Here is a 16,938-nt window from a genome sequence, read left to right as displayed (position 1 = left end):
AGCATCTTGAGACCTTGCCAGAAGGACGGTAGGGATGTAGAGCTGTGTAGTTGAACAAGGAGATCATCACGGTGGCGCATGGAAGAAGAAGCACCGCATTTGTTTACTACAAAATGAAGAGAAGACACACGCTTTTTGGAGATGCTGTGTGATCAGTATAATAAATGATTTGTTTTTTTTTAAATACATTCCTATTAGAATTCTTTGTTGATCTTCATATGTGGATTCACCCTCATTGTCCTCTCATTTGCCTGAATATTAATAACCAGAAAAGCAGCTGTGCTGATTGCCAACACAGCCTTGTGTGATGGCTGCGGCAGAAGTATGACTTTAGCCTACTCCTCCAGCTGAGGTAATTCACTTGGGATGAGGTATAATTACAGTATTACAGTGATGAATACATATTTCACCTCCAAACTTAATTTTGCTGAGATTAATCAATGCTCCTATCACAAGCCTCATTTATTTAAGGCCTTTTTGTTGCCCCCCTCTACCCCGCTCATATCCCTGTTTTGACAGAAATTGCCTATGTGCATTTCTGTTTATGACTTCTGTGGGCATACACTTTCTATGAAGCCAAGGTACTTGTTTAAATCTGACATTTCAATTCACATTGCAAACAACCTAAACATGTTTGAACCTACAGTACTGTTTGAATGGCTCCATTGGGAAATGTAAACACAGAATACTTTTCAGAGGTTGTCATTTGTATTGATACAATAAACTGTTCTGAGTTTTTGAGTGCATTTATGGCATGTAGCCATGCTTGGTGTTGAGATATTGGATGTGCAGATAGACTGGGGGAAACAGAAACCTCTCCAATGAATTATTGTGTTTGACAATGCACATAAAAACCCAGTTGTTTTCTATTGTATTGGTATTTCCTTAAATAGAAAAAAGTTAGAAAGTAACATCCAAACTTCCATAGCTAAAAGAGAACAGCTCTTCAACTTCCCTGTCCACCTCTCGGTCATTCACTCAACTGTCAGAACAGCCCAGTACTTCCCATACTCAGACATGGGCCTTTCCAGCATTAATCACAGGTTTGCATGGCACCGGCAGAAACTATCCATAACCCTGATCGCCTCTCCGAGAGCCTCACACCTTATCTAATTTAATACACCATTGCTGGGGCAGTCATAACCTTGCCAAAGGGGATGATATATGTTATTAACTTGGACAGGAAACTTCCTCAAAACTATCCAATACAATCACAGGAAATAGAAGGCTTTTTATTGTGAGTATGAGCATCTGGGAATAGTGAACAGATATCTATCTCCCTGTGTTACCCCAGATAAAAGGTAAGCTCTCTCGTGGTGATAGGCAAGAGCAAGACAGCAGCCTGCATGCAGCTGGTCAGTCAGATTGAACCGATTACTTTTGAACTCAATTGAATTCAGAAATATGGATTTGTCTACATATTTTTCATTTGTACTTTATTTTCCAGTTTTCTCTTGTTTGTCTTTATAGCTTTAAAATGATTACTAAATACATATTTTTCAGAGAGTAAAGACTTATACAAATATTTAAATTGGGCACTGCTCAGACAAAAACTCGGCAGAGATTTTTTGCCCTGTCAAATCTCTAGCTGAATATTATAATACATATGGTATAAACTGTATATATAATATGGTATTTCAGACTCAATAATCGTGTCTTGACCAGCCACAAGCTTTCACCAGACCCAACACACAAACAACCCTTCACATAAATAATTCCTGCAGTGACAGAAACATAAGGATGGTGTTCAGCCCCAAGGTTAGGGGCACGGCCTTCAGTCCCCTCACTAACAGTTATAGCTGCCGCCTGGGGCCATGATTTAAGAAACATATTGCAAGTCTCATTTTATTCACTCCCACACCTCTGGAATGGTGTGGCGTGAATGATTATGATCATTGTGTTTTGCTGACCCAGAGCCTTGAGTCTTTGGCAACCCTCGCCCTCCAAACCCAACCTCCCTAAAGACACAATACATATTCAAAGGAGATATTTTTGTTTGACTCCAGAGAGAAACCAGGGCCGACATCCAATCTACAAAAAGTGGATGTTTGAATCACAAGTGGAGGAGTTATCGGCTTAGGGACTGTCTGAACACTGTGATACATCAGCAGGGTGTCATAAAACACAGGTCATGGGGCATGAAAAAAGTGCTTCTGAGTTTGTTCATTGTTTGCAGTTGATCTGGAAAATGCTAATATGAGTTATTTAGGCTTACATCCCTCAGCAGGAAAACAGGGTTTATCAGTGGATACTGTGGGCAGATTAAAATGTAAGATTAAGAACAGCTATAAGGAACTGTTGTGTGTGACTATGTAATATTCATACTGTACAGAGTGAACTATTTGGAATCCTAAGAATAAATATGTGCTTTGAAGAAACTGTGATTTTTGTCATGCATTGTGTTTCATAGCTGCTTGCATAGCCTACAATGAGGCATATTAATATTAGAAATTAAGTATTTGTCTCAATCTCATTGTAATGTGCTTGACTTAAAAGGTCTGTCTGACAGACAGACATACAACCTTAAACAGTGTCAAACAATACATCTCTGCACAGGCCATGTGATCTATCTCTGGCTGCCTTAGGGGTCTGTGTAATGAACCACTAGCTCTGACAAAATGCATCCTCTCCCCTGTCAGGAACCCCTTCCATCACCAGTGCTTTGATTGGTTGGGAATATTCCTTAGCACATGCACATGCAATAAACAAGTGACTGGTGCTGGTCACTGCTGCATTAATGAGGGATCTGGCTGGCAGTCTTGGAGCGAAATAGCCACTGGTTCTGCAGGATAGAAAGATACTTCTCAGGATGTGGGTTCTAATTGTGTGCGTGTGTGTGTGGGGGGGGGCACTCTCTGTCATGGGATAATTTTCTCAAACGCTCACTGTTCAGTTCCCCAATGAGGAAAGACAGTATCATGACGGAGAATCCTTTCCTGTCAACTTGCCTCTAGATTCAAAACAGCTCTTCTGGCACTGAAGCATATACCTAACACCCTTTGTTTTGTAAGTGCTAGTCAAGTTAAGAGAGGAATTAATTACATTCCCAGATGTGATGTAGCCACAGTTCTGCCAAAATCAACTGTAATGATATCGTTTGTCAACTTGTGAATGCCTCCATTTTTCTCTTTAGTGACAGTGTAGACCTGTGCACCGCCAGAAAAAGTGCACAGGTCATTTTGCCACTGCTGATCATTGAGAGTGATCTATGATTGCCTCTGGCCAGACCCTAAAGAGCCTGATTATCCACACCTTTAAAACAAAAGAATTGGACGACTTTGTAGAGTCTCCTCTGGAGTAGACACATTATTGATTTACTGACCCCCCCCCCCCACACACACACACACATACACGCACACACCCTCAAAATGCTTGGATGCTTGCACTAACGATAATAAGGGCGAAGCCCCCTATTAAAGTGGTGCCTATGGTACCAAGTGAAGTGGCTTTGACACGGCCAACTTTCCCACTGAGTCCATTAGGGTTTCAGCAGTGTCTGTAATGTAATAGATGCTGTCCTCTTTGTAAAGAGTGCTCTGCCCAGTCTATCTTGTCTCATTGTCCATAAATGTGTACAATAACTCCTCATTCCTCGTAAGCGGCGTCCTTACTTCGCTCACTACTGGGATTACGGTGGGTAAGTAAACAGCAAACAAATACAATAACAAACTCAAAACTACGGTATGTATTTTCATGTCACATTTCATGTTCCTGTCTATTGCCTGTGAGATTTTGGACGGATATGAGATCAGAAAAGGGGATATGGAGTTCAAGGGGGATTCAACAGGAACCTGTGTGGGTAGGTGTGTTAAATTACTATCTTGAAACTGTGAGAAAAGAGACCTGAAAACACATTAGGACTTAGAAGAAGAGAGACAGGACAGAAATAAATAGGTAAAGCCCATCTAGAAAGTCTACAGCACCTCAACAGCCCCGGCCATGGAGACGTGATAAAGGAACATGGGTGTTCGGAGACCTTTGAGGACCAGTGGTCAAGACGAAGAAGAAGCGGGAGATTTTAGATGTCGGCTTACAGCAGAGAGGCCCATTTCTTTGAAAGGCTTATTTCAGAACTGAATCACACTCAGGGGAGGCCCCTTCGTTCAGCAGCCTTCCAGCATTGCTCTCAAGCGCTTACAGGAAAATACTATTTCATTATAGTTTAACACAGTGGCATTCTGAAAGAATTCAACAATAAAAAATGCATTAGGGGCAGTGTGTGTCACCCAACCTGATTTTCATCGAACTAATTCCATTTTTCGTTCAATTTTAGGTTTCAGTTGTCTGATCTGTATCGCATGTCGGATTATCTGTCAATCAAGATAATACAAATACAAAGACAGAACACAAATTGTATAGTGGATGAGAGCAATGAGTGGCACTGACTTGTTAACAACCCCTGTCTCTGGGTGTGTATGGGAGCATAAGCACCCTATCAGTAAATATATCAACCATCTTGACCTTCCGTTTCAGGACTTTAACAAAAGCGATCGATAGTGCTGTGAGCTTAGACACTTTGCTTCAGAGAAAAATACACCGCAGACCTTGTAGGGGATGTCAGACTGATGAATGACTCCAGAGATTAGACTTATGTTCTGCCTTATAAACTACACCTGGGAGACGTGTACTGTTATATGGGCTCATTTTATGCTGTTTCTGAAAACTACTCCTCTGTATTGATATCTAGTCAGTAGTGTGTTGTTCTTTTGAGGGGAAATCTTTTTGGAGCTTTTAGACAAGTTGTGCATATCTCATATTTTGAATAAAGGGTCTATACATATATTGGAACTATAACCATGACAAAGTGAATGAGGCTTTGTTCCATCCGCATGCTAACATGGTCTTGCACAAACTTTTCAGCTTGTACCAGATTCATTCAGAGAGTTTTGCTTCCCTCTTACGTTTCCACAGAACTCAGAACACGGAGAAACAATTCTAAAAATGCCACCTCTGTGTTCCGTTACTAGAATAAATAAACATATTTATGGTGACCACTCACCATAAAATCGTCCAAGATTTTGTTGTGAGTGTCTTTCTACGTATACCAGTTAATATGGTGTGTACTTGGTGTCACCTTGTTAGGGTGTATGTTTGTGTAAGGTACAGTAATCAACAAATCTATATTTATATTATATTAGATGCATGCTGTGAAGCTACTATATGCATGGGAAGGTCAACAATGACATTCCCATAATAAAGAAAGACCAGCCTAGTCCATTTATTTGCTGATTCATTATTAGAATGTTTGCTCAATTCCATGTGATCTAAAGATTCCTGTGTGTTCTGTGTTTCTGCCATTAGAATCCTCATTACAAGCAAGTGCAGTACCACAGAAGAAGACAATCCAGTAGCAGAACCACAGAAGAAGACCAAAAAGGTGCAAAACAACAGAAGAAGACTATGCATGTTTTACCTTCAAAACAAACTAAACGCCAAATGAATAATGGCAGCATAGTAAGTTTGATAGAAAACCTTCAATAGGGAGCTCAAAATATAAACAGTGGGGATGTGGGATTTCTTTCCAGCCAAGACTTAACAAAGAAAGGTCTTGGAGGCTTTTAAATGGTCTGTCAAATGGACACTTAAGACACCCACTCCTATCAAATATTCACCCCTGAAAGAACATAAAGCCCACATCCTTTGTGGGAGAAAATGTCAAATGTGCCATTGAAATGCTAAAATAAGATGTAAATATTGTCCTTTGGCAAAAGGAATGGTGAATATATATTTGGTGAATATGAGTGGATATACCTACTTTTTTCATCTGGAAATATCAAATAGCACTGGGAGAATCAGGAACAAAGACACTGGTATGTAGCCATCACAAGTTAGCTTAATGCAGTAATGCCGCAAAGCAAGAAAGTTTCATTAAGTACCAATTGTGTTGATGACTTGGGATACTGAAACCCTAAACAAGTGAAATTAAACAATGTGGTCACCCCAAGCTCTTTTAATGATAGTGAGAGCAGAGACCCCTCTCGCTTTGCTGCCCTCAACATGAAAACAGCCCAGAGGTACTGGATCACCTCTGAGGACACACATTAATTATGCTGGAGGTTACACCTGGGGCTGTAACTACAAAAGGAATAGGAATGAGAGTTTATTGCAGCGAGGCCGTAGAGAACAGGTTGCCTGGTTTAACAATTCTTAACTTCAGTCTTTTATTGAAGGTATCTGGGAATGGAGAGCGATAAATAGTAATACCAAGATTAATTACAAAGAGCAATAGCAAAAACAAATGTTAACTGCCAATTTATTCCATGCGTATCAATGCGGGGATTTGGAAATTCCTTAATGAGTCATAAGATGGAACACATTTGATATAAAAGCATGGAAAAAATGATATTTTAAGTAGGTCCATTTGTTCCCCTCTCTGTGAAACTCCCCTTGATGGTTGAGTCTGCCAACTTAATCTTTTCCAGATCAACTTGAATTTTACTCATTTAATTGTTCTGGTTTAGCGGACTCTATTTGCAGTAAATTGGGTTGCAGGATTTATTGTTGTTTTTCTGTATCTTTCTTGGTTTCAAACTAGTGAACTTCATCAATGAAGAACAAACATTTCATTGGTCTCCCCTTCAAAACATAACAACTAACATCATTTTAAGATAGGATTATCATATTCGACTGGCTCAAAGTATTCTGTAACAATGTTTAAGTAGCTTACATGCAATTTATTGTTGTGGATTGCTAAAGTTTCTGACGACCATAAGGCAGAGATAACAAACAAATAACACTAATCCCTTGAAGCCAATTACACTTGCAGTGCAGAAGAATTCTGTTGTTTCTCTTGTGAGTTCTGAACCGTAATGCAGCTTGATTGAAGGACCAGTATCCTTAGGGAACTCATTACTAATCATCCACTGTGTGCTCAACTCAAAAGGATTCTGTCTTCATCATTCCCAGAGCCCGTGACATCCCGATTGGCTGTGGTGTGGTGGCCTGTCACAGTGAGTTAGGAGTGGCTGGTGTGTTAAATGCCAGTTGATGTCTTTCGACGAGCGACCTGTCACAGACATTGACAGGGTTCATCTTCTGATGACACACTTCTGATGACACATCATCCAAAAACCTGCACCAGTCTTCTCTCCATCTCTAACTCTTTCCCTCTCTCTCTCTCTCTCTCTCTCTCTCTCGCCTTGTCTCTCGCCTTGTCTCTTTCCTTCTCTCTCTCTTTCTCTCCACCCCCTTCTCTTTCTCTAGCTCTGAAGTTCAGTCATGAAAAACAAACTTCGTCATGCAGGAAGTTCATCCAGAGACATATGTGTAGAGAACTTGGTGTGCCTCACATAAAATTCAGAGTGCAATGAAAAGTTTAAATGATGACTAAGACTGTATCAAGTGCCAGTACCGTACTCTATGAACATGTCATAGAGAATATAAAAAGGTTATTTCAATCTGTAGCTTACATCTTCCAACTTTGTGCGGGGAAATTATGATAATAAATGCAGCTCATCTGAACCCTTGGTGGACAATTATGTTTTAGTGCAGGGGCTAAAGACCTTGTTATGTTGGTCCACAGGAGAATCAGTCTGACGTTTGATTTGGTGCCCTCCTCCGTCAGGGTTAGACATGACTTGGCATTTCCATCATAGGCTGTAAACATACTTTAGGCCTCTCTGTGACTAGTGTATACAACTTAATGATGGAGCCAGATGTTAATTTAACAAGCACCATTGGCTTTTGCATCAGAGAGCAGCACTATGGTGGTAATTACCATCTGTTGAGGCTCATACAGCAGATTCTTCTCCAGCAAAGCACCGTATGGTTTCACCATGGCCAATAGCCTGTGGTCAATTATCAAACCTTGTGTTCAAATCTTACCAAAACTAAGAAGTAAACATTTTTATTATAATTTTGGGCCTCAGGCATTTTTGATCCTGCACTACACTACGTAACTAATTTAAATAATTAAACTTCAACCAAAAAGTTTCAAACGTATAAAATACTGCTAGAGCCATTTGATGTCAGGTGAAATTATTTAAATCGTTTGAGTGGAGATTTGGCATGGCAAACCACTTAACCCTAACCCAAACACAATCACTTTGGCGTGACAAATAGATTTGCAGGGCAGTATTTGTGTAACCTTGCAGAAATCTGGCCCGTGCACCAGGTTGGGGCACAGACAATAGAGGCTGTGGTTAAATGGAACATCCCAGAGTTTGTTGTTTCCTCACATTGATTATACAGAAGAGGTGTTGTGTGGTAAACAAGGGTGCGTCACAGACGTTAATCTGTTTCTGGCCCGTGACATCGTGTTTGTGGTCTGTCCTCTTGAGATTTGCATCATAAGCAAACATGCCCTTACTGGGTTATTCCAAAATTCATTTTCAGCCATTGGATAATGACAATGTGGATTACAAGGGGAGGATACTGTGATAGCTATAAACAAGGTTGTCCCTTTCACAGTCACTCACAAAGACCAGGCTCTCATGGAAAAGCTTCCGTTGGACCTATCAGCTACTACAGATTGCCATTAACACGGATTCTCTAAAATGGTCTGTCTTGTCGAAGTCACATTCTAGAAGTGGAACACCATCTTTGTGATGGTGAAGGATGAAAGTAATGATGGATGACTGTGAGGAGAGCCCTGGTTGTGAATACCCCTGTAATGCCGGAGCCTGGTTACTACTACTAAGGTCCTGTCCAGTAATGCTGTCTACCTTTGATCTGTGCTTGAGTTTTCACTGGAAACACTAATTGGTGTGTGAAATGGGATTTGCTTTGATCCTGTTTCAAGATGGGGCTGCAGCTCACTTCCCAAAGACTCCCCGGAATTTAACAAAATACATCTAATGTCAATTATCCTGGATGTGTGTGTTGGTATTAGCGGCATCTTTAGTGGTCTGCTTCTAGGCATAATATTAGATTATTTGTGTTGACAGAAGATGGTGCAGGAACACATAGTACAGGAACACAAGATCAAACACTTGCAGAAAGCAAACTGATCCAGCCTCCGTATGGTCTGGCTCCGAACGGTCAGTGTTTTACTTTCCTCTTCAAAGAGGTTTCACCTCACAGGTGACAAGATGACAATCCACCCTTCTGTCTGGTAGTTATCCCTGCAGGAGCTGACATGGCCCAGGGCTGCCCAGGCTGACTAGCCGTCTGCTGGGATTAACCTTCTCCGCTGGACCCTCTTGCCCACTGGTGGAGATGAGCTGCATTGGGCACTGAGGTTTTGGGAACTGGATTGTCCAATCATGTTTAATTAGCTGTGCCTGCTGGTTTCTCTCATTATCAGGTAAAACAAGGGGATGTGCCGGTAGTGAACAGACTGAGATCTGTGATTTAGATAGGCTGTAAACTCAGTCTGCTGATTACTGGGCCATCCTCGTGACCTTGGAGGAAAGTAACATTTGGAGCCTGAGATGCTTGATTAACTGGCAGTTTGAGTCTCCTTTCAGCATTTCACACCTCCCCTCCCTCCCACACACACAAAACACAAGCACACACTCCTCATCCCCAACCCATCTTTCTATACCATAACATTCACCATGACATGCACAGGGCCAGTGTGGGTGAGGGTTCATTTTTGGAGGAGGTTTGTGCATACGACTAGAAGGATCGTATAGATGATGCCGGTTAATAGAGGACAGAAGCAGTATTCTACTTCCTCTAGTTTAGAATGTAATGCCAGTGTGTGGCCTGCGGCCAGGACCATGATGGTGGTGCACAGTGCAGTTTGCGAAGCAGAGGCTGAGCTCAGCTCTCCGAGTCAGTCCTGCAGCCTACTAGGTATCAGGCCGAGCAATTCATTATTCTGTGTGAGACCAAGAATCTATGTCAAAAGATGAAATATGAAAACCACGTAGCCTGTGTGTGCTGGATACTCATTTATCCTGCGTTAAATAGAGACCTGTCATGTACACGTGTGAACATGTGCATTCATCATACGTATACCCAAGTATACAGATCAATTACAGAAATTGGTAGCATGGACATATTTGATGTTGACAGTTCATCTTCACAATACTGCTTGGACAGCTATTTAAGCGCCATCTGTTCAGAAATATGATGGTTCATTCTTAGGAACATATCAGTCTGTTAAAATGAATCAGTACCTCTCATATATCATTAGAAGGTGTAAACAGAAGTATTAATTCCATATTATATCATTCAAAATGAAAGATGCATTTCCTGAGTGTTATGAACCATACAGTATTTCCTGGAATCTGGTATCAGTGATTGAGCGATGTCAGGTTCCTGATAACCCAATCAAAGAAATTCTAACATATTCATTTAGTCAAGACAATGACTTTATACTGTTATATTTCTTCCTAATGTTGCAGAGACACACACCTCAGATGTCTTTAAAAAGGCCATGTCACGTCCGAGAGGACAGAAAACCAGGAGGCAAATTTATCAAGACTACTCTGGAGAGTGGCCTGAATATTTTCAATCCAGTTCCCATAAATACATAATTTCCTCTCTGCCACAGAAGAGGCACCGGACAAATCAATATGTTGCTGTAAATTTAACCCAGCAACATATTTATCCATCTCTATGGAGACAAAATATCTCAAAAAGATTGATGGAGGAATTCAGGAATCAATAAATGTTGACACGTTTATAGGAGGAATAAACTACTGTATAAATTCAGTTACTTTAGATATTAGGGTTATATTAATGTCAATCAGCCAAAGTATATTTCTTCACACAGCTTGGGGTGCATGTTTCTCTGGTGAATGAGAGCATTTGATATACACGTCTGTGTCTGACATAATTTGATTTGAAAACGCTCAAGCCTTGAATTTAAACGGACACTGTTAGTGTTTCAAGTTCTAAATAATGTGTCAAAAGTTTTAAGTTCTAAATGTGTTCAAATACAGTGTTCTAATTTCTGAATAGGAAAAATACATGAAAAAGCACTGCTTATCTCCTTTCACAACAACTCACAATGCCCTTCAGCAGAACCATCCATGGTCGGGGATCTCGGACTATGCGCTCTAAGTCCTCTTCTGAGAGCAATGGATGGAAAAACCCAGCAAATAAGCCCAGGCATGTTTATCATGAAGCCCTTCTGTATCAACAGCGTTTCAGCGCAGCTTTAGCATTCCCCCGCTGGGAGGAGGAAGGAATTAGATTCTCATTCTATTTTTCCTGTGAAATAAAACTGGGCTGTGAGTGAGGGCTTTGTTGATGAACAGCAAAACAGTCAGAGGCTTTGGGCGGAGGCTCCCTTCACTGCAACAGGGATTAGTGTATGAAGAGTTGCAGTAGCATGGTGGATGCCCTTGATGTGTCTGAGCATATCACTTTGTATTGCATTACCTCATGCAAGACCTTTTCTGTAATTTCGAACCTTCAACTGAATTACTACTAACCCAAAAAACTATTCTATAAACTTGAAACGCTGCAAGAAAATGCATTTGGGGTCAATTTAAAAGATGCTACTCTACACTTAACAGTATTTCAGTGGATTCTTGCAGTTATGGGTCAAAAGCTAAAAAGGAAGTGGTCTCTCCCTCCTGGTTATAGGTACGTAGATGTTTTCACTGAGCCACCAGTTCACTAACTGGGGGGCAGCATTGGGAGACTGGAGAAACACCTCAGAATGTGAGTTAGTGTGGAGCATCACTACCAGATGTGTAGCCAATCTATAACCTACATTATTGCTCATTCTTATAGCTTATGGTTTCAATGCTATGAAGGTGCAATGATCCAAACTTGATACTAATAAATATCTGTATCATCCTGTGTGCATTAAAGTTCTTCCTCGGCTATAAATTCTTCTTAAATAGAAGAAAGCCTCATTATCTTGTATCAGTCCCACTCCTGATAGAGTCTTACTGTAAGTGGAGCTGTTAACCCAAATAGTGTCAATACATATGCAACAACTAAATCTAAATGGAAATTGGGTAATTTCTAAAACAAAACTATGCAAATAAGACCAATCACTGTGACTTTAAATGAGGTGAATATTTTTGCCATGCAAATCGGTTATTAATTACGCTCCTGTTTCGCCCGCGAGACAAAAATGCTGCCTCCCCCTTCCTCAGTTACGACGCACTAAATTCTAACAAATATATTTTTTAGACGCTACACATGTTATACATCGTTGGAAAGCTACGATTCTTGTGCTTCCATTGAAATAAACCAATTCAAGATCAAGTCGCAATAGCAAGCAAAGTCAACGTCTTTTTCCGGTGAACATTCCTTCAACAATGCCAAAGAAAAAAGTTGTACTCACCCTAAGTTGTTCAAATAGGTCCAGGTGTGCAAATCATGCCATCAAAACTTGATCTGCGTAAGTCCCAAGGGTTCAAAGTATCTAACCATGTAAAGTAATTCGTCCAAATACAATGTTTTACGTTCATGAATAGCCATTATCCTTTGTTTCATTATGCAAGTTAGCCGACGGAAGAAACAACTTGTTCACATAAAAGTGTTATTTTCTCCGGTTTATCAACGGAGTATTTACAAAATGAAGGTCTCAAAATGTCCGTTGAACCCTCCCCTTTTGATTGACACCTTGTTCGACCCAATAGGAGCTTCCATGCCCCGTTGACAGCCCTCTAAAGCCAACTAGGTCTGTGCGTCCTGCCCCCCCCCCCGCCCCCCCCCCCCCCCCCCCCACTCGTTCTAAACAAATTTCTCGAACTGGCTTCGACTGGCTCTGAAATTAGCTCGTTAGCCTTGTAGCTGACAGCTAGCTGAAAATGCCAATACCTCATTTGTATGCGTCTGTGGAGCCTTCAAAATAACAGTCGATTGCGCAATATGGTTGACAGAATCAGTGTTCTTTGTGCGCCAATCCTTGGAATCAGATAAAGCACTCCAATGTGTTCATGCTTCAGTTTTTGTGTTTCAGTATTACTAATTAGGGATTTAGCTATTATATATGATATTTCTAAGTACCAGAGATGGGCCAGAGATAACAATTATGAAAAATAATACCTTTTTATTTGACCTTGACCTTGGTTACAAAGGGTCATTTTGGAGTCTCCAAAAGACCCTTTTAGAAAATTCCTGGATGTACTCTTATAAAAACATGTGTCAAATATGAATATATTGTGGTATTATGTTTGACTTTTGATTTGAATTGGGTAAGGCTTCAACCTGTGGTCCAATTTAGTCTTCCAGATAATACCTACCACCTCTAGGCCTATTCAGGCCTCTGTTTTCAAAACAAAATCTAGGCGGAAATAGAAATTTTCACTTTCCTTGTGTTCAAGCTTCTATTACTCAACACTAGAAGGACTGACAGGGGTCCTGACAACAGGGGACATAACTTCAGAGTGTCAGCTTTCAAAAGAGATCATTTACATGCATGTACTCCAAATGGTTCAAGAACAGCTTCCAATTTACTTTGGGTATGCTGTTTAGGCGTTTTCAGGCAAATTTAACAGGAACATGAAAAGGTTAAGAAATTACATAAACTTAGTCCAATGACAAACATTCAGTAATTAACTAACATGTCAACAGCTTCGTTGTGTATGTGCTGACTGAAGACATCAGATAGAGGCATCATTCTGTGATTTGTCTAAGTGTACTAAACTAATTTTTTGGAAACATGGGATGCACTAAAGATGATTTTTCTTGCACATACAAACTCTGTTCTGTACACAAGGATTTGCTTGCCCAACCTCTAATTGTCCAGTTTACAAAACTGATGTTTCCGAATGTGATCAACGTGATTTCCTCTATTTGTAATCATCATAATGGGCCTGCCCTGTACTGTAACCAAGGAGAACCATAACGCACCTTAAACAGCTTGTCGGTTGGTATACTCTCCAAATAAAAAACCAGCTCATGTTTTACTTAGGCGAGGTTTTTAGTGGATGAAATGTGTTTTCATGGATCAGTGACTGTAAGCAGATGGTGGTGCACGTACACATTTTGCAAGGCTTGTGAACATGTCACAAGCAGCTAGACTTCTTAAGGCCCTTTCTCCAGGGCTATCTCCAGGGCTATTAAAAGCTTTGCCCGTGAAGAGCACACATTATGTTCTGTCCTCAAATTGTGTTGTGTGTCAAATTGTGCCTTCAATTCAAAAATGGCACTAGAAAAAGTAGTAGAGTAGATTCCATTTGCAACAATCTACAGCACTTACGCTCCTGTAAAACCAGTTCAGTCAAGACACTCACATACTGAATTGACCACTTATTGATGACCATAGACATGGAAATAGGTGTGACTTTGGCAGACTATATGAATATAAGGGAAGCAATACGAGGCAGGGAGCAAATAGAGTAAAAGTCCATTGATGGATGGTGGTGTTTCGTTACAGAGGTTAGTTTAGTGGGATGAGTAGCATAGCCTATGACCAGAGAACATCACCTTTTGTTCTCAGGGAATTATACTTTGGTCTAATGGTGCAGTAGTTGGTTGGGTTTCCATGCCCAACAAGGTCAGTGCCTTGGTAATCACCAGTGGAAGTGTGTGGTTTCCAAACTTTTCTAGAATAGTCTTGCTTGAGTCTTGTCCAAATAAAGCAAGACTTGTGTAGCTTTACAGAGTATCTTAAAAAGGTTCACAACGAACCATCGTTGTGTTTACCCAATTTTACCCAATACAAAAACAAATAAATAGCATTTTCTTTTAACCTTCGCAATGTGGGGGGTCTGAGACAGCCCGACGGTTAAAAAAAAATTCCTCACTTTGTTTTTGTATGCGGTAAAGTTGTCGCAATACGACGGTGGGTCACAATGACTGATGGGTTAGAATGACCCGAAGATAACACAAGGGTTAAGCAGTTAACTGTTTATTTGACCATAATATTCCCTACTTGCCTCAAGGGACTACCTTTTCATGGTGGTAAAAAGTAATATACTTGCCAGTGTGTTATAAAAGTGACACACAGTACACTGACAATCCAGTGGTCTATGCAGTTGTGTTACTTTACTGGATGGTGTTATCTGGCACATTGATTTCATTGATCTGAAGGATCATTTAGATAGACGGACTTGTGCGACACTCATTACTCAAATACTAACTCAATCATTGTACACGGTTCGATGCTGTTACCTTTGGAAATAAATGACATTCCACAGCCATAATTTTCACAGAAGTGAAATAGAATTATTGTCCATGAATCCATCACCTATGTGTCTCATAACACACATCTTTAATGCACACACACAATTCCAATAGGAAAAAAGGGATATGTAAATAATTTACTCACAATTGCAGAGTCATATTTTGCTATTCATTAACGTCTCATTGCCTGTTAAGAGTAGGCATTCATTTAGTATCATTGTTTCCCTTTAAATTTAAAGCTCTACAAACTGAAAGAGTCTTCTGGTAAATTCTCTGTGCACTGTGTTTTCTTTACACTGCGGCTGTAGTTCACCTTCTGAAAGCAGGAATCCATCTCTCTCTTCTGTTCTCACGTCTTTTGACTGTTAACCCTGACTATGTCATATGAAGTGACAGAGTGGATTCTATTTGTTTTGCATAAAGTTAATTTTAAAATGTATTTCAAATAATAATACATTTATCTCTCTTGTACATCTCTATCTTTCTATGTCTAAGTTACCTTCCTTTGATAAAATAACCTTCACCAACATTGTCATAAATCAATTGTGTTTTTAATCACATTTACATGCCTCAATTCTTCAGAGCTTTTATCCACAGCGACAATGACAAATAATCAGCCAAAACTGTCTTTTAAGAAACACTGGTTCACGTATCACGTTCTGTCTGGCTGGGATGGACCTATGGCCTCTGCAGTAGGATCTGAGTTTTGATTAGATAACCCCGAATCCTATTACTGGAACATTAGCACCCGTTTATAGAGCCTGCAGGCTATTAGGAAAAAAGTGTAATCAACTTAAGAGAGTCTTAATCACTGGCTTGACTTAACTGACAACACAATCTTGTTAAAGTGTCCTTGCTGAAGACATTGACAGAAGACATAAAAAGACCAGTGCCAGGCAGAACGCAAGGTTTCATCCTCTACAATCTGTTTGCCAAGGTCAACAGTATTGTATGGAAATGTGCTTCCTGGATGGCCTTTTATTCATGGTTTCTTGGATTTGACACTGATCTCCGAATTGTTTTGGGAATGTATTTTAGTATAGCGTCTGGTTAACACATGCCACATTTATGGATAAACATTCTTTACACTCTACACTACTGTCACCTTCACCTGGACACACATGATTTATTCAAATAAAGATCTATTTATGGAGATGTGTTGCCGTAATGGCCAGCCCCATATCTTGCTGTGAGTTTCCCAAGCCCGAAGAAGAAACCATAATCACTAGTCATACAAAGCCTTGCCTCTGGTAATGACTACAGCAGCAGTCCTCCCCCCCCCCCCCCCCTCCTCCTCCACCTCCCTCCACCTCCCTCTGTCACTAGAAGAGAGGTATCTCAGATGTGTCAGGCTGAAATGTGCTGCACTGTAAGGTTATGTATGGCTTCCTGCTAGCCGTCATGTCTGCTCTCTATCAGCTGCAGGAGATCTGGATGTGCTTATTAGGTTTTACCACTCCGGGTGACATGTATCGTAATCCTACCCGACCGGAACACTTGACTTCTAACTTCTTGTCATTCACCTGGAGAAATTAAGAAAAATAATAAAATTAATCGCGTGTCTGGGTTCTATACACTAATCTTTCCTTTTCTCTACTTTTCAGTCACCTCATTCATCTACATTTCTTTCTGTTTCTTTCTCTATTAATGTCATAATAGATTAATGCTATACTTTCTAAAACCGTTTATTTTCATATCGTGTTGGGTATAGGCCTATTTACGAAGTTACGGTCAACTTGTTGCTGATTGTTGTTACAGTAACTGAGCGCTTGACAATTCATCGGTGGGGTGTCCCACGGCACACTGCTGAAATCTTGAGCGTTCAGGATACAGTCCAGTCATCAAACCCATGAAGTGGGTATGCATTTCTTAACTTAGTAGCCTACACCATAGGGACCGAATTCGACCTTATTTCCTGTACACATTTCATTGCACCTTTCCGGGGACATTTAAACC

The sequence above is a fragment of the Osmerus eperlanus genome, chromosome 8 (assembly GCF_963692335.1).
Source record: "Osmerus eperlanus chromosome 8, fOsmEpe2.1, whole genome shotgun sequence".
Lineage (NCBI taxonomy): Eukaryota > Metazoa > Chordata > Actinopteri > Osmeriformes > Osmeridae > Osmerus > Osmerus eperlanus.
This window is presented reverse-complemented; position numbering follows the sequence as displayed.